Source organism: Lynx canadensis, chromosome C2, assembly GCF_007474595.2.
Source record: "Lynx canadensis isolate LIC74 chromosome C2, mLynCan4.pri.v2, whole genome shotgun sequence".
Classification (NCBI taxonomy): domain Eukaryota; kingdom Metazoa; phylum Chordata; class Mammalia; order Carnivora; family Felidae; genus Lynx; species Lynx canadensis.
This window is the reverse complement of record NC_044311.2, coordinates 78,457,100-78,475,890: the sequence shown is the minus strand read 5'-3', so window position 1 is coordinate 78,475,890 and position 18,791 is coordinate 78,457,100. Positions and strand designations below refer to the sequence as shown.

The 18,791-nt window shown below is 47.5% G+C and overlaps 1 protein-coding gene across 6 annotated transcripts in view; it reads right to left on the bottom strand.

Annotated features, from left to right (window-relative positions):
- ST6GAL1 (ST6 beta-galactoside alpha-2,6-sialyltransferase 1) overlaps nucleotides 1–18,791 on the bottom strand; it is a 121,007-nt gene that overhangs the window by 43,578 nt on the left and 58,638 nt on the right. For 3 of the 6 annotated variants that reach the window (XM_030329917.1, XM_030329915.1, XM_030329916.1), the window contains one exon: nucleotides 8,266–8,423. The exons of 2 other annotated variants lie outside the window; for them this stretch is intronic. The gene's annotated coding sequence lies outside the window, so the exon portion shown is untranslated. The remainder of the gene's footprint in view (nucleotides 1–8,265; nucleotides 8,424–18,791) is intronic. One more of the 6 variants, XM_030329918.1, reaches the window with a different exon arrangement.

Here is an 18,791-nt window from a genome sequence, read left to right as displayed (position 1 = left end):
GCCCACTGCCCAGGACAAGCAATCAAAGCCCCAGCCCCAGCAGGCATCTTGCCCCACCTTACCACACTGAGAACCACCGTGCACTCCACTCCATCCGAACTGAGCCAAGGAAGGAGCAAAAGGGCCTATAAGGAGGGTTAAATAAATACTGCACGCCTCCTAAGCGACAGGTCCACCCCTTTTTCCTCCACACTTCAACCCACACCCAACAGAGAAGCAGAGAGAAAAGAAAATGGGCCTACCTCCTCCTCAGGAAATGGAACTGTTTCATCTCCCCTTAATAGTTAAAAAAGAAGTAAGTTTATATCACAGAAGTCTCTACACCTACAAAAAGGTATAGGGAGTAACACAATGAACCTGTTTTCAGAGCCCAGCTCCAAGGATTACCAACATTTTGCCAACTTCGTGTTCTCTCTTTCCCCCTTTTTTTCCTCTGGAGAAATTTAAAGCAAATGCCAGCTCCCCTATCTTCTCCATTGGGGTTCCATAAGAAAATTAAGCCCTGATGTCCTACATATGACATCCATTTACGTAATGAGTTAACTTACCTCCCTGGCATCCAGGATGGTGTCAGCTATGTGCCATCCTTGGGAGAAGTGGGACCATAGGCCCTCGAATAATTTTCCATGGAGCTTAATTCTCTATAACTCACACACACACACACACACACACACACACACACACACACACACATCCACGCACACACATACACTGGGTCTGTGAGAGGATATGTGAGGATATATATAAAACCCCGATACCATTATCACTTAATATCCAATCCACTTTCAAATGTTTCCCAGTTCTCTCAAAAGTGTCTTTTACACTAAATTCCTTAAATGAGGATCCAGGGGCGCCTGGGTGGCTCAGTCGGTTGGGCGTCCGGCTTCGGCTCAGGTCACGATCTCGCGGTCCGTGAGTTCGAGCCCCGCGTCGGGCTCTGGGCTGATGGCTCAGAGCCTGGAGCCTGCTTCCGATTCTGTGTCTCCCTCTCTCTCTGCCCCTCCCCCGCTCATGCTCTGTCTCTCTCTGTCTCAAAAATAAATGAAAACGTTAAAAAATAATAATAATAAATGAGGATCCAAAGGAGGTGGGCACATTTTGTTTGGATGATCTACCACTCTCAACTCCTTTTAATGTGAAATCGCTCCCCACTCCCTGATTTTTCCTTTTCAGGACATATATTTGTGGAAGAAACTAAGTCATTTGTCCCAGGAATGTGCCTAGAACGGAATCCTGCGGAGGACCTCCTTGCGGTATTGTTTAACTTACTCCTCTTTGTTCTGTGTTTCCTTCCTGTAAACGGAGTGTTGGATTTCAAGGCCTGTTGGAATTCAGTGGTTTCAAGTTGAATGGTTCTCCCAAGTTGTTTACATGTAGGAGGGCCTAAGTCCTGGTTGCCTGGGGGAGTGCAGGGTGAGGGACACGGGGAGAGGCCTGAGCTCCCCCACTTTGCAGAAGTTCCAGAGTTAGTGAGAACATCATACACAATTATGTATTATGTATTACAGTTATACTGTGATCCAGCCAGCGACACGGCAATGCAGACACCAGCCAGAAACCCCACACTCCCCAGAATGTGCCTTCCAGTGAGGGGATAAGTGAAGAGTAAAACAAAACAAATACGTATGTCATGTTTTGGAAGTGGATAACCACTGTGCAGAAAGTTAACGCAGGGGAGACGGATAGGGACCACAGGGTGTATGGGAGAAGGATGGAGATCACTGTTCAACCGGATGGTCCAGTGTTCAACTGGATGGTGAGAAAGCCTCACTGAGAACACGGCACTGGTGCAGACAGACTGGAGGGAGGTGAAGGGAGGGGGTCATGCAGATGTCTGAAGGAAGGGGATTTCAGGTGGACGGAACAGCAAAAATCCCTGGGCAGGGGCAGGCCTGACCTGTTTCAAGAACAACACGGAGGCCAGAAACAGAGCAGAGCGAGAAGGGGAGCAGAAGATGACGTCGGGAGTGTAGGAGCCAGATCACCTAGGGCCTTAGACAGGTGTAGGATTCCAGCTTACATTCTGAGTAAGACGTGGCCGACCTATGTTTGCAAGGGATCATTTGGGCTGCTGAACTGAGAAGCAAATGTGGTAGGCAGCAGCCTGAAGGAGGTTAAAAAAAAAAAAAAAAAGAAGAAGAAGAAGAAGACTTTTCAAGAGTCCATTGCAACAACCCAGGTGCAAACGGCCCATGAACCACTTACTCTTTACTGGGTGCTAGCAATTTAGAGATATAACCAAATGTGATCCTCTTTTAGAAACAAAAAGGAAGTTCTGAGAGAGTTTAAGCCCTTTGCTCAAGATGCCATTGTCAGTGGTCAAACTAGATTATTCTAACTGCCCAAACTGCTCTGCTGTCCAACAGATGTCTCTCAGGACCCTTTAAAGAGCTCCTAAGAGCCTGGCTGCTTTACCAGGTCAACTACTGGTGCTGGTCACCATCCTGGACCCTCTGGTGACACCTCTTTACTCTGCCCTGATCTCCACTCCTTAACCCCTCAGTGTGCAAACCTCACCCTCATCTGTACCTTAGAACCTGAACTTTCTGTCCCTAGAGACCTTGACCCCCTACAACCCCCAGAGGGTACTTCAGCCAGCCACAATACCTCCAAGAAGCAGTCCATGTGTCCCGGCTTCCAGAAACCTTCACCACAATGGGCGCCCCCACACCACTTTTTTTTTTTTTGAGAGAGAGAGAGAGAGAGAGAGAACGAGTTGGGGAGGGGCAGAGAGAGTGGGAGAAAGGGGATCCAAAGCAAGCTCCGTGCTGACAGCAGTGAAGCAGGCTCCGTGCTGAGGGCAGAGAGCCCGATGCGGGGCTCAAACTCACAACCATGAGTTCATTACCTGAGCCGGAGTCGGACGTTCAACCAACTGAGCCACCCAGGCGCCCCGAGGGCTCCCCTTTCTTGCTTTGTGCCAACTGTGCTGCCACTTAATCCTGTAATGACTCCTCTCCCTGCTTCTCATGTCAGGGATGGCTGGCTGCCCCACCGACATCGGGATCCTGCTGCCATTCAGAGTTGTTGAAAGTGGTGGCCCACCCAGGGGTTCCATTTTCCAGCAAGCGCACACGCACACACATACACACTCTGTCCCGAGGTGGGACAGGTGGCCTACGAAACGGGATCAAAAATAACAGGTGCCTCTGCTAGGCCAAGATGACTAGGAAGTGTAGCTAGCATCACCCTAACCGAGCTTCTTGGTAGAGACCTCCCGCATCCTTATTCCTACTCCTCTGGGAGCATCAGCAGATTCTCTGCAGTAGATTCTTCCATCATCCTAGGACTTCCCCGAGCACAGTGGATTAACAGAAGCTCTCCTCAATGTATTAAAAGCCAGAGGTTCCTGAGTCCTCCATACCAAGTACCTTTCCGATTTGTTTCCCCCTGCTGTGATTCCCTGATGTGAAGGACAAAGGCAAAAGAAATGCAGACACAATTAAATTTCCTTATAACCTGCAGCCCACTGACAACTTCTTGAGGCAGGCAGAGGATGCTTTCCTCCAGGAACTCCCGACTGTTTTAATGTTAATGCTCTCGTAGAGGCAAAAAACAACCTTAGCTTGACAGTAGCTAGGCCCCCAGGATCCTGTAAGTCTTCTGTAACATAGGAAAATCCTTCTGGAAACTTCCTTGGTTTCTACTGGCCCCCAACTTAAAAGTACATAATCACTTGCTCCTCAAAATCCCACTGCAGCTCTTTCTGCCCAAGGGTCCTATCCCCATGCTTTAATTAAACCACCAAAAAAAACGTCTCAAGATTTCTTTCTTGACCGTCCGCTCCCGGTCATCAAATCACATCAATCCCCAGGTTTTAAAAGGTGCTATCAGCCACATTTAATTAAGAATGTGGGCTCTTACTTGTCAAATGAACAAAGATATTGCTGCCGGTAAGAGGTTCTGTTCAGCATGAGATTACCATTGTCATCACAATCAGTTGGTAAAATTTCAGCGTGATACAAAGAAATGGATGATGTCTTTGCCCTGGACAGGTTTGTTTTGTTTTGTTTTGTTTTGAATAAATGTGCTTCTGCCATCTGGCTTTTTGAAATCCTCCAAGAGTCTCGTGGGCAAGGAATGCTGGTTTGTGTGGCCTGAAACTTACCCCAATAAACTCATGACTTTCTGATCCCAGCTGGCCTCCTGAAAAACAGGTTTTATTGGTTGGCTAGATATGTAGGGTACTTAAAAAAAACTACCCACAACTGCCCTCAACTAGGCAGAATCAAGTCATTCTATGCTTATCTGGAAGAATCTGGCCCCCAAGTGCTTAAAAGTCAGGAGCCCAGCAATGTAAAACCAGATTCTTATTGACTGCCAGATCAGATACAGGTCTCTCACCCATCATCTCAGTGCTCAGCAGCTGAAGGCAGGCAGCCATTACATCAGAAAGACACCCTGCTCTGGGACAGAACAGAACCGTCACAGCTGAGCACAGTAACTAGGTGGCCCAGAACTCTCACTGAAGAGCAAAGGGGGACCAGATGGCAACAACGCACGAGGGAAAGAGTTCTACTGAAAGACCAAAGATGAAGAATTTTCTCTCAAATCCTGATACCGAGGGTCTGATGACCCACATCTGTCTCTTCGAGCCCCAGTTTAACTGTCTTTAGTGAGAACAATGATGTCTGCTAATGTTGTCTTAAACATGACGGTCACCAGGAACTCCTCGGCTGGAGATCGTGCCAGGGGCTGTTTATTCTTCCCTTCCATTTTGGCTTTACCCAACCAGACAGGAGAATGGCAGGGCCAGAGTTGCTGACATTCCCCGGAGCCCAGAGTCACTGAAGGGAGCTGCTGTTCTTAGAGGCGGCCACCAAGGTGATGAAATGTTTACCTCTCTCACCTTGGCAAATTGATCTCTTTCCTAGGACCAGCCCAAGGCCAACTGGGCCACCATACAAAGAGAAAAGGGAAGAGAATGTAGAGGAACGAGGGTTTGATCAAGTCTGTCCTCGGGGTATACCCTACCCCTAGTCCCACAACCATAAGGGTCAGTGTAGGTGAAAGGAACCACTCAGGTACTACTTTTCCATATCACCTGGGCATAAACATCACCTAGGATGCATCTAAAAATATGGATGGCAGGGGTGCCTGGGTGGCTCAGTCGGTTGAGCATCCAACTTCAGCTCAGGTCATGATCTCATGGCTCGTGAGTTTGAGCCCCACATCAGGGTCTGTGCTGACAGCTCAGAGCCTGGAGCCTGCTTTGGATTCTGTGTCTCCTTCCCTCCCTGCCCCTCCCCCGCTCACACACTTGCGCATGCATGGGCACGTGCTCTCTCTCTCTCAAAAATAAATAAACAAAAAAATTAATAAAAATACAGATGTCCAATACTGTCCTCAGTAGATTCTGATCTAATTGGTCTAGACCAATAGAGGCCTGGAAGAATATGAACGTTCACAGGAGGGTGGGCTCAGGCAGAGTGGGAGGAAGCCATGCTAGTTCGGGCTAAGCGTGAAGGTGGGGGATGAGCCAAAACCATGGCCTCAAGCGTGTGCAGTCCCTGCTTAGCAGAGGCTCCTCCACAACCCGAGGAGTCTGCTGTCCCTTCATGGCCCAGAGTTACTGAGAAGGGGGCGGGGCTTCAGTCCAGGGTTTTGGGAATCTCGGGCCAATCTGTTGTCACTTCTGGGCTCCCCACCCCAACGGGAAACGTGAACAATTCAGGTCTGTCCTGAGGTCAGAGGCGGGGAGTCACGACTACCAGAGAGAGTGCTAATTGCCCTGGCATCAAGGTGTGTGTTTTTTTCACCTTCTCTCCTCCCAGCTGTGAACCTGACTTAGGTCACCAGATCACACAGGTAGCAATGTGGCTAAAGTATAATCTAATGGGCAAAGGAGTGTGCTCCATTCTGGGCAATCACAGACAAGGGCTCACACTCAACTTCTACTCCTCGTGAATGGTCATTTTCTCCTAGAGGGGAAGGGCTGGTATTCTGGAGTTTTCTACATTCACTTCCCTCCCCACCACACATACACAGAGACCACTTTATAGCTGCACCTATTTGGTGCTTAATGGAGCAAGCAGACGGTGGACAGTTTGGATATTTTTCTTTCGGAGCCAGATCCACAAATCTCAGCCCTAATTAATCTCACCCCCAAACCTCCCTACTTGGTCATTCCCTCCCCTTCATTTCCGGGATCCAAGAGCATGCCCATAACCAGCCCATCTCCATGGAGGAAGCTTCCCAGAGTCTCCAGGCTGGAGCCCTCGCCGTGTAGACTCCCACCACACTCCCGACCTAGGTGAATGCTCTCTTACAGGCATTCCAGGTGCTGGGAGTGAGGGGTGGGTGGGGGGGAGCTGCTAATCTTATTCTCCTTCCAATCAGAGATAGGGCTCTATAGGGATTCTGCTGCTTCAGTACTGCTAAGCACAAGGCATACAAACAGTACTCAGTACCCAGACCAGGGCTCACCGCCCAGGCTTGTAAATGTATTATGTTGAGGGTGGAAGGTGGTTAATTTTTACATAAGAAAATGATTTCAGACTTGAACCAAAATCACCAGTGAACACGAAGCAACTACTGGGCGTGCATCCCTATACAGAGAGAGAGGAAGACAGAGAAGTCACCATGACTGCTTTTGGTGGCTCCCTATGTGCCAGGCACTGTGCTAAACCTGCACGTAGAACCGTTCATTCAGCCCCAACGGCCACCCTCCGAGGTTGGCGCGGTTATCGTTTCCATTTCGCAGAGAAGGAAGCTGATTTTTCAAGAAGCGGAAAGGCTTTGACTGATAAATGGCACTGCCAAAATGACAATCCAGGACTGTCTGAATGCAAAGGCCATGCTCTCAGTACCTCTTCGCCAGTGACCATCTCCTTGGACCTGTGATTCTCTCAGCCACAGCCGTGCCCGCCTAACCCCAGAAGCAAATGGTTTCAGTTAATAAGGAAACCAGCAGTATTGAGTTCTAAGCCCAGGGCACGCTTAGGATGCTACACACTTTATCTGTCGAACTGGGTCTTTCAGCAGCCCTGGATGGCTGCTGTTCTCACAGTTGACCTTTGGCATTTACAGGGTCAACATTTGAAATTTTGACTATTAGAGAACAACCCCATGGTCCTAGACAGAAAGCAGGCTGATTTTGCTCATGAACGAATATGAAGTATGTGCAGCAGAAAGTTGGCAGGGGCCAGTCCCTTAGTATGTGAAAGGGCTCATCCCCGGGCCATGACCCAGTGCACAGGGGGCTCTCTGCCCTCCATGCACTAGGAAGTGATGCAGATAACTGCCTGTGAACTACAGATCCCACAGAAATAAGATTGCTAGTCCGTGTTAAGCAAAGTTTATACTCGATGATGAATTTCTGCTAACAGATTTATAAATGCCCACAGCTCTATATTCACGAAATCAATCAGAGACAAAAATCACTTAAATGGTTCAGTTATGCACGACCGCATGTACGGGGGAGCCTCTGTGCCCTGGTAGCACGTGCACGAGTCCTTATCTTAAAATTCTCAAAGATCAAGGGTACCTGGGTGGCTCAGTCAGTTAAGCGTCCAACTTCAGCTCAGGTCATGATCTCGCAGTTTGTGAGTTCAAGCCCCGCGTCGGGCTCTGTGCTGACAGCTCAGAGCCTGGATCCTACTTCAGATTCAGTGTCTCCCTCTCTCTCTGCCCCTCCCCTGCTCATACTCTGTCTCTCTCTCTCCCTCAAAAATAAATAAATATTAAAAAAAAAAAAAAAGAATTCTCAAAGGTCTCAAGAGAACACTCTCATGAATGTTGAGCCTCCTGATCCAACTTTTTATGGACGAGGAACATGAGACTTGGGGGAGTCCTGTAACCTGCCTGGGAAAGTCTGGCCCTGAAGCCAGTGAGCTTTCCCCCCTAAAGCCCAATAGCAACTCAGCAAAAGGCTGTCAAATCCTGCATGCTGACCCAACCAAGGAATGTGACTTAAGAGGATGGAAAAGAAAGAAGCACCATGGAAGGAAGACAGCTGCCCCCCCCCCGGGGCCACCACAGTCCCTCCCGCCCCCAACCAGTGCTGGCCTAGGAATGGCTGTGAACTTACCTTGTGACCACATCCATTCGGATCAATCAGTTCAACCAAGATGGAGGTAACTCTGGGCTCAGGCCCGATAACAGTAGGCCCAGAGGTAACGGCCATGCCGCTGCTCTCAAGATGCTAACAGTCTCAAGTACCGTGAGAAATCAGACAAGCGCCCAAATTCCTAATGCACTATTTACTCTGTCTGTTTCCACACCCCTCCCCAGCCCAGAACGTGAGCACCTGAACCAGCGAGTTACCTCGATGCTCCCAGAGACAAGGTCAGGGCCTGTGGCTCGGCTTCATGTGCCAAATAAGTGAGCGTTTTCTTCTTGCAAACAAGGTGTTCAAGAATCTTAGCCCAGGAGTAGGAGCCCACATCCAGCCCGGGATCAAAGCCTTCATGGACGGGGAAGACCTGGAGGACAGGAGAGAAACAGCATGGAGGTGGGCAAAGGGCAGGGCACCAGGGCACAGAGAGAGGTTCAGGTCAGCCCAAGCAGGGGCCCAAAGCTGAGCAGCGGCAGGTGACACTGAAAGGGAGTCTCGGGCCTCACCCCGCAGCACCATGAGTAGCCTGGGTCTGGAGATGATCGGACACGTAGTGGAGAGCAGATAAAAAGCTTCAGAGGAAAGCAAAGAGCCAGCAGGAACTGCACAAGGTCAGCAGGAGTGGGGGGGTGGCGGGGTGGGTGCCATGGCTTACAACACCCCCTCCACTCCCTGAAGGTAAGCAGCCAACAAACGAGTACCAGCAGCTGCTCCTCCACCATCTACTTCGTGCCACGTGTGGGGCCAAGCAGCTGCCGAATCTTCACCATAACCCCACCATCAGGCAAGTAATTGCTGAACCCGTGAACTGAGGCTCAGAGAGGTTACAGGACTTGCCCACAATCAACCTACTGTTAACAGGCACAGCCAGGATCTCAACGAAGATTTGACTCAAGGCCCAGAAGCCAGGAAAACCCTGGGTGCAGCTTCCTGCGTGGGGCAGAACAAGGAGCAAGCCTGAGGCGAGGAAGACGTTCAGACCAGGCCCAGTCTGCAAGGGTGGTGCGAAACTTCACGGGAACCCAGCTTTGCAGCCAGACGAATCCAGACTTGGATCCCCGCTTCATTACTCATCCCTGTGATCCCAGGCAAATGAGATATGAGTACTCAGGGTCTCAGTTTCCTCCTTTGCAAAATGTGTGCAGAACCACCTACGTGACGGGACTGCTGTGAGGGTTAGAAGTAAGGAGACTGCAGTGCCTGGCATGGGGCAGGTGCTTACGACACGGTGACTGGTAAACTTGGACCTGGCTTAGCTGTTATGGGTGGGGGAAGTCCTCATTTCTGAGAGGAGATGAATTTTCTGGGAGTGTCATGAGTCAATATTTCTCTTTGGCTACGTACAGGACCTTGATGTTCATCTCAACAAAACTGATGTCTGCTGCTTTCGGTGTTAACCCTTTCAGACACTGCTCCCCAGTCAAGAGAATCAGAATTTGGGACCCTCGATGAAGTGAGAGCCCAGGGGATGGTAGAGGCAAGGCTGGACTCCTGGAAAAGTCTGAAACCAGGTCCCAGTCGAGAGGTCCCTAGCTGTCCACCCAAATCACCGTGTGTCCTTGCAAGTCACTTATCCCCTGGGGCCTCTGTTTCCTCACAAGAAAAGGAGCTTCCAAGCTATGCAAAGTGACACTATTGTCATTTTCAATTTCTCCAAGACAGTGGTGTAACTTCATCACCTCTGCAACGCCATGGGAGTACAGCTCGTGGGTAGAGGACCTTCCCATTTCAGAGAGAAAAAAAGAAACACTGTTGAAGGAACACCTACTTAAGACACTGAAGATTTCTTCTATTCAAGGGTCATTCTTATGAATTGAGGTGACTTGTGTTAGAAAAATCATGTCTCTGTGATTATCAGCATGAAAGCGTAAACCTGTTCAATTCCCTCAAGAGCTGGTACCCCCAGAGCCCCTGCAGACGCAGGGGCAGGGGAGGGCTCTCTTCTCACCTCCAAGGAGCAGAGGGAGGGCTCACAGCCTGCACAGGAAAGTCCGGTACACCCAAATTCTCACAAGAAAGCCTACTACTGCCTTTTCTCTGGATTTTCCCTCAATTTAGAGAATAGTCCAAACTCACTCCCCTTCCCAGCCTCACCCTTAGGTCTCTTGCCGCTACAACGTGACCTGAGAAGAAAACAGGAAGTCAGTGAAGTGGTCCCAGGACAAAAAAACAGGGTAGGCAGAGAGCTCTGAGGTCCAGGCACCCAATGTTGATTTCTTTGCTCAGTCAACTGCACCTGTGCTCTGAGCTACATGTTGTAGGGTTTTCTGGCCTTCTTGCTTGGTGTTGAAATAACCTCAAGGGTACTCGCCACTCCCACCTCCCACCAATCAAAAGCAGTAAAAAGAGAAAAAATACTTTGGGTTCTCTCTTGGTCTGTGAACAAACAGGTTATTTAGGGCCACAGCCCTCTTTTTAAAAAAATATTTATTTTGAGAGAGAGAGAGAGAGAGAGCATGCACATGCATGGGCACAAGCAGGAGAGGGGCAGAGAGAGAGGGAGAGAAAATCCCAAGCAGGCTCCACACTCAGTGTGGAGCCCAACGCAGGGTTCAATCCCATGAACCGTGAGACTGTGACCTGAGCCAAAATCAAGAGTTGGACGCTCAACCAACTGAGCCACCCGGGCACTCCCTGTCCCTTTTTATATTGAGTAAATTTGGAGTGTATCCTGAACTTTTGAATAATATATTATGAGACGCTGAATCCTGCTAAAATTCTCTGGGGAAGAAAAAACGTTGATATTTTTCTTTATTTATTTAACAGACAACTAACCCACTTAGGTTCAGATTGAAAGTTCTGTCTCATCTCTTGCGACTGATCACTTCAATGCTAGTTTGGTTTTCAAAGCCTTCACTGGGCTAATTGGGTCTGCCTGTCACGTAGGCAACTCTGGGTTTATCTGGGACCTGGTTGGTGTTACTGTTATAGTTAAGCTCTCAAAACCTTTGCTGTGCCTCTTTGGGTCTATTCCATGCACACACACCTTGCAGCATGCCCATGACTTAGATCAGTCCATGCGCAGAGTGAGTGGGGGCCCTTTTTCCAGTTCTCTCCTCTCAGGGATTTCCTCACACCCTCTGGTGGCTCCATTGCTGGGATCCTCTGGCTGGAAAGATGGGGCTATCCCAGAGTGGTAGCTTCCCACACCATCATGCAATTCCATGTGACAAAGGCCATGATGGGTCATCATCCAAGTTTCAGGTCCAGTATCCTACACCTGTCTCTCAGGGCTCCCATGTTGTTTTTGCATTCTGTCCAGTTTTTTAGTTGTAAACAGAGGGAGGTTATAGTTGGATTCCTTCATCTTGGCTGCCTTTTCTTCTCAGCAATTTTTACTTCTTAAAATTCCACTCATTTCTCAAAGCTCCATTAAAATACCACTTCCTGGGACACCTAGGTTGCTCAGTTGGTTAAGTGTCTGACTACCTGATTTCAGGTCAGTTCATGATCTCGTGGTCATAAGATCAAGCCCTGTGTCAGGCTCCACACTGAGCAGGGAGTCTGTTTACGATTCTCTCTCTCCTTCTGTCCCTCCTGCATTGCACACACATTCTCTCCCTGTCTCTCTCGCTCTCTCTCTCTCTCTCTCTCACGCACTCTATCTCTCTTAAAAAAAAAAAAAAAGCACTTCCTTCCAAGAAGCCATCCTTCTTCTCCCAGCTAGAAAAACTTTCTTCTTCCTCCGTATTAGGGAAGATTCAGATTTGGCAATATCGAGAGTCAAAGTCAAATCTTTTCATGATTATCTTTGTTCAAAGATCTAGGTTCAAGGACATGGCTGGAATGAAATCAAATGCAACCAAGAATCATCACAGTGGTTAGGAGAACAGATTTTGCCTAAACCCCAGCTTTGCTAATTGCTGGATGGGTGACTTTAGGTGAGCCGCTTACATCCATGTACCTCAGTTTCCTCATCTATAAAATGGAAATAATAATACTACAGACAATTGTGAAGATGAAACGAGTTAATAGTTATAAAGCGCCTAGAATAATGCCATGTTGTTGGTGTTAAGAGATTCGCCATCTCTCACTGGTTACCTCAACTCTGCTCTACAGATGAGGAAACCCCACAGAGGGAAGAAGAAAGAACAGACAGAATGAACTCTATCTCCGCCTTTTACTAAGCGCTAAAAGGGACTATAATTTTTATTTTGACAAACACTTAAAAGAGCACAATTTGGGTGTCTGCGGGGACCCTCTGAGAAGCCACGTGGCAGATGGAAGGCTCATGGTATAAGGTGGGTTAGATCTGCCTTCCACAACTGGGTCTCCTCTGCGTCTGGCTTTCCTGTTCTAAATCATGACTCGACGTGGTAGACTGGTCTACCTGCACATTGCTCACAGAGTGAACCTCTGTGGAAAGCAAACGGAATTGGGCCCTTTCTCAGTTTACCCTCCAATGCCTTCCTGATACACACATAATAAAATCCAAAATTTTTTAGGCTATTACATCAGAGTTCTTGTGATTTTTTTTTCCTGCTGTCATTGCTATCCGTAACCTCATCTTCTGCCACTCCCTCACAGCCCTCACATTCCAGCTGGACTGAGCTAACTGAAGTTCACCCATCCCACCTCATCATTTCCCAAGAGCACCACTGCCCTCATCCTTGAGCTCAAATACCCCTCCCTGCCCTCCTGTCAAATGTGTAAATGCCTCCTCTCCTATGCCAACTCTTCAAGGACTTCCGAGAGGCTTTCCCAGACTCCCCGGGACCCATTTGGTTTGGCCCTCACTCCCTCCCTTGTTCCCAGAGCTCTCTGCATTAGACACCCTGGTAGCACTTTCTGGTAGATGGTCATCACTTATTTTATAGGTTCCTCTCTCCTTCACTGCACCGGTGTTTTTCAAAATATGTATCTTATGTTAGTTGGTCTCCAAATCAATGCAGAGCAACACTACCAGCTTTTCAAAAACAGAATAAACTCTGTGTGAGGGAGGGGAAAGGAAGGGAGAGAGGGAAAGAGAAAATAAGTTATGTTTCTCTGGAGAACTCTAACACATGGATGCATTCTTAGCCAAAATCCCCAGTGTGATGCTGGAGACATTGACAAGCTAACTCTAAAATTTATAAGGAAATACAAAGGACCTAGAATAGCAAAAGCAACCTTAAAAGAACAAAGTTAAAGGACTTGCATTCACAAACGTGCTATAAAACCTCAGTAATGAAGACAATTTGTTGTTGGTGTTAGTTAGGACAGACAACTAGATCGGGGGGGGGGGGGGGAACCAAAATCCCTAAAGAGGCCCACACATACACAGTAACAATTCTTTACAGTGGTACCAATGAAATTCAACAGAGAAAGGAAAGTCTTCTTAATGAATTATTTTGAAATAGCTAGAGATCCATGCAGGGAAGAAATACGACTTTTGACCTCTACTTCACTTTATCCATACAATTAATTTCAGATGGATCTTAGAGCTGTATGTGAAAGTGGAAACAATAACACTTCTGAAGTAAATACAGAAGAGTTTCTTCGTGAACTTGGAGCAGACAAAGATGTCTTAGGACACAAAAGGTACTAATCACAAAAGGGAAAAAATAAACGGTTTAAGTAGAAGTTCATCACATTTAAAGTCCGATTTATGTGAAAGTGGCCCTGATAATCTCAGTTCTTAATGTGAGAAAGACGGAAGATCGAGGCCCAGAAACAACCATCTCAGGACAACTTGTACCCAAGATGTTTCAGGGCCCCACACCAGGGTAACTGACTCATATTTCACCGACGTGTAGGCCCGGAGTTAAGAAGCGTTTAAGAGAACAAGATAAGGTCTTTGTCACTGGAAGATCAGAGAATTGCTGGGAGATAAGACTCACTCAGAACTTACAGTGCTACTAAACTATGTAATTCTGACCTGCGGTCCAAAATAACTCAGGCAAAGAAGAGAGCAGGTTGCGTTGGAGTGAACACATTGAGGATATGAAACAGAAGGGAAGTGAGAAAGCATCTAAGTGTACCCCCCCTCCCCCATCCCATTTGTATAGATGAGAAAACAGGCCCAGTGGCATAGAGAAGGCCACGTCACTGGTTTGCAACAGAGCCAGACTGGAACCCTGATTTCTTGGCTCCCTGTCAAATTTTCCTTCCAACCCTGTCATGCTGCTGACTTTACAGAAGATGTAGGGGATTCGCGTTGGTCCTTAAACGTATTGGAGACGATACTTGTGAGGTTCCCAGTATACTGTCCAGCATACAACAGGTGTTTGGCAGAGAATATGACTGTTATGCTAGACTGGACTTCCCAGATGAGCAGCGACAAAGCAGAAGGCCCCAACGCCAGCATTTCTATGGCAAAGCTCATGCCACACCAGGATTACTCCTACACCTGTCCGGCGCCCCATTCTACCAGCTACTACCGTTCAAGGAAAGCCACAGAAGCTCACTGTGGCTCTTCCCTAACTCACAAGGCATGAGGATTGAAGAAGGAAACGCCCATCCTTTCCGTGATGGGCCCAGAGTTCAGATTTTGCCCCGGAAACAGGAAGGCTCGCAAGTTGGACGTGAACACACCACAGAACTCTCCTCACCCGAAATCCTTGGCTGTGCTGTCCAGGCCCAGCGGTAGGTAATAAGGATACGGGGGTGCCTAAGGCAGGTCTCTGCCTCGGGAGGAAGACAGGTAAGAGAGAATCACAGCCGCCCAGTACGCCACCATGAGGAGGGTCCAGTCAACCAGTCTGGATGGTTCAGGGAGGCGAGCTGGAGGAGACATCTCAAATAGGAAGATGAGAAGGAGTTGGACAGATAGAAGTAGGGGATGGGCGTGCTGTGTTCAACTGCGTCTCCAATCATTTCTTTGCATTTCCTAAGGAATGCGCCTTATACCTTTCCATTCAGACAAATTTCATCTGTGTCACTGGGCACCATCAAACACTCGATACCTTCCATTCCTTGTGACACCAACTGTAGGGGGAAAGCCGCTGAATTAATGAGCATACGAAGTATCACCCTCTCTCTGCGAAATTGTACACTTGCTAACCTTAAAACCAAGATTTCGTTAAAACCCGTTCAAAGCTTCAGGGACACGAGAATGTCGCTTTGCTCCCCCTTTGTTTCAGGATGGCCCCAAACCTACAACGTAGACATAGAAATGCACCGTAACAACAAATACGGTCAAAATCTGGGAGCTCATTACAACAGAAGTTAGACCAATGCAAGAGGGCAAAGCTCTCCCTTCTGCAGGGTACAGAATAAAAATTAAAACACAGTGCTTTTCTTTTGGCTCCATTTACACAGGGGCTTTGATGTGTAAGGCTCTGTGCTATATATCACCTCACTAACACCCCCTAACACATCTGTGAGGCAGGTGCCATATTCCCGCTTTACAGATGAGGAGACTCAAGAACAGAAGGGTTAAGTGAATTGACCAAAGAAGGCATCTAAACTCAAACCCACATTTACAAGCTTCATTGAGTCCTAATTACGTGCCAGGCACCACTTAGTACTTTGCAAGAGTTAATACACTTCACCCTCCTGGCAACCTTATAGGGATAATGCCACTGTCCCCATTTTAGATGAAAAACGAGTCAACAAGAGATTAAATAACATGCCCAACACCACACATCTCTCGGACTCCAAAGCCTGTGACAGATCCATGTGCAATAGTAGGTGTGGAAGGAAACAGGAAGGTCATTCCTCTTCCTCAGGCCACAGCCAGTTCTGGAGGAAGCTCCATTGTGCTTTTGTGCTGCTGTGGGGAACGGAGGCTGAATGTGGGGGAGTGCCATGTCCTGACTTGGAGGCTGTGGGTATTTGGGCTTGGCCCTCCCCATCAGTCTGCAAAGGAAACTGTTTAACCAACCCGCCTCGAGGAAGGCGTCCCAACACTGATGGTGGCCTCGCCTGTCCCTCAGTGACATCAGTGGTGCGCTAAAAGCGAAGTACAAGGGCGCCTGGGTGGCGCAGTCGGTTAAGCGTCCGACTTCAGCCAGGTCACGATCTTGCGGTCCGTGGGTTCAAGCCCGCGTCAGGCTCTGGGCTGATGGCTCAGAGCCTGGAGTCTGTTTCCGATTCTGTGTCTCTCTCTCTCTCTGCCCCTCCCCCGTTCATGCTCTGTCTCTCTCTGTCCCAAAAAATAAATAAACGTTGAAAAAAAAAAATTAAAAAAATAAATAAATAAAATAAAAGCGAAGTACAAACAAACACTTGGCATATTTTTACCTTTGTTAATTTAGCAAAACTCTGAGTATCACACCCAGTATCACACCTAAATCTGGTGATTTAGGGGCAAGAATGGTGAACTTACATAATCCCTTGTTACTGGGAGACTAGAATCGTATGCTGTCCACCTTAAACTTACACCAGGCTGTTATGTCAATTCTATCTCAGTAAAACTTGCAGAGAAAGAAAACCCAGAAGCAACACCTCGAGAAAACAGAAGCAATAATCTAAAACCACCAACACATTTTAAAATGTTTGTCGCCTTCCGGCCTAGAATTCAAAGGCTGGGGTGTTTATTATAAAGAAATCGCTTTAAATTTATAATTATATATTATTTATAAATACAATTATATTTAATTATATTACATTTAAATGTAATTAAATTATGCTTAAACATAATTAACTTATATATGTATAAATCTCAGTGGTCTAATTTTATCATCTAATTATAAAAGATAGAAAAGAGACGTACGCATGAGGCTACAGGCTGGAGCATTAAATATGTCAATTGTGAAACAATCTAAATACCCAACCATAGAAACAGGCAAATTTTATATAGGATTCAGTGTTATCCTCTGAGGCCATTAACACACCACATGCACTATAAAGATAGAAAAATGTTTATGGTACAGGAAGAAACAAACTCCATCCACACTAAAATTATAATTATAGTAAAAACCTTTTTTTTTTTTTCCCGCAAATGGATGATGATTGTACGAGAACACTGTACGATGAACACTAATGTGTCGGAACGCCAGGAGTTAAAAAGCGTATCTTTCCTACTACTGCAATGTTTGTGAATGAAACAGACTTAGAACTCGCTCGGTTGCCCACAGGCAGGCACGTGGCCCTCCTAATCCCGTTTCCCCTCCATCAGGATATCTTCGTCTTCCAGGAAAGGGATAAAACTCAGATGAAACACAGGACCTCCAGCCTTAGCACAGGGAGGGCAAACACATCTAACTTGGCGCTTCACAAGCCGGCCTTGGCCAAGCGCTCTCTGCGTGTTAGAACCTGAATCTTCACACAACTTCTAAAAGGAAAGTATTGTCCGTGTGAGACAGGCTTACCCCATAGTGAAAGGGCTCCCTTAACTTCCACTCTTGCATTTGAAGACAACGGTTCCCCTTTACTCGCCTGTGACCCCTCGGCTACCTCCTTATTAGAAGCAGGTCTAACAATGGTTTGGAAATTACCTACACCTACTCTGCCCCCGGCCCCCCTTGCCCACTGCACACAACACTGTCAACACCAGCAGCAAATCAAACACTCAGAGGTAATACCACCACATCAGGGCCACTGCTCCTTTCCACCTATTCAATTCCACCATCCTTCCAGGCCCAGATCAAGCCCCGGGAAGAGGAAGGACAGACCTGGGTCACAACCCAGCTCTTACGTTCCAGCTTCACGACCCCCGGCAAGTTATATGACCCCCCTGGGTTCCGTTTCCTCAGCTATTAGGCGGTACTGTAATAAATGCTTCATGTGACTGTGGCAATACATGAAATACGTAAAACACACCTTCGCCCAATACAGGAGTCACTAGCCACATGTGGCTATGGAGCCTTAGCAGTGTGGCTAATCCATATGGAGATGTGTTGCAAATGGAAAATATACACTGGAGTTGGAAAATTTCATATGGAAGAAAAGAATGTAAGAATGTTGGATTCATAACTTTTATGCTGATGACATGATAAAGTACATACTATTTACATGTGTTGGGCTAAATTAAATATATTAAAGTTAATTTCATCTTTTATTTTTACTTGTTTAATGTGACTATTATAAAATTTAGAATTCCATATGTGGCTCACATTTGCGGCTTGCTTTCTATTTCCACTGAACATGGTCACCGTTCGACGTTCGTCCTTTCTCTGTTTTGCCCTCCCCATTCACTGGCCGCATAGAAGCTCATGCTCAGTATTGTCTGAAGTCTTTAATCGCATCTGTGGTTCCTTCCAGGTGCGTCCTTTCTCCGTCCCAGGCCCCAGGTTACCAACCCGAGCCAGGTGACAAAAAGTAGAAAGGAAACTAGCTTCTTAGAATCAGGAAACTGAGCTGCCGTCCTGGCTCTACCATTACTAATCAAGTAGCCCCTTAGCATGCCGTTTCACTCCCCTGAGCCACGGTTTTGTCACTTACAAAACAGGGTTAATGATATCATGTCCATGGCGTGAGAGAAGGCAGGTGAAGGTGCTTGGTAAACTGTCAAGGACTACAGAGGTCAGGATTAAGTAGTATAATTTGCACGGCGAGGAGGTGGGGCACTCTTGCCTGCCTCCTCTGAGACACTCTGCCTTCCATTTTGTACCGTTACAACTACTTTCCACGTCTCGTGTCTCTAAAACCAAGTCTCCCCGAGAACACGCCTCCTTCCTCTCACAAGCCCCCAACGAAAGCAGAGTGCTACGGGCAGACCCCCTCAAACCACCACACAAACGCAGTGTGTCCTGTGCCCCAGGCATTAGGCTCGGTGATGGGGATGGCTTTGCAGGAAACCTGGCAAAACAACATAGAACACGGTTGTAAGGGAGGAATCAAGTGAGTGTAAGCGCGCCAGGGACCAAGAGTA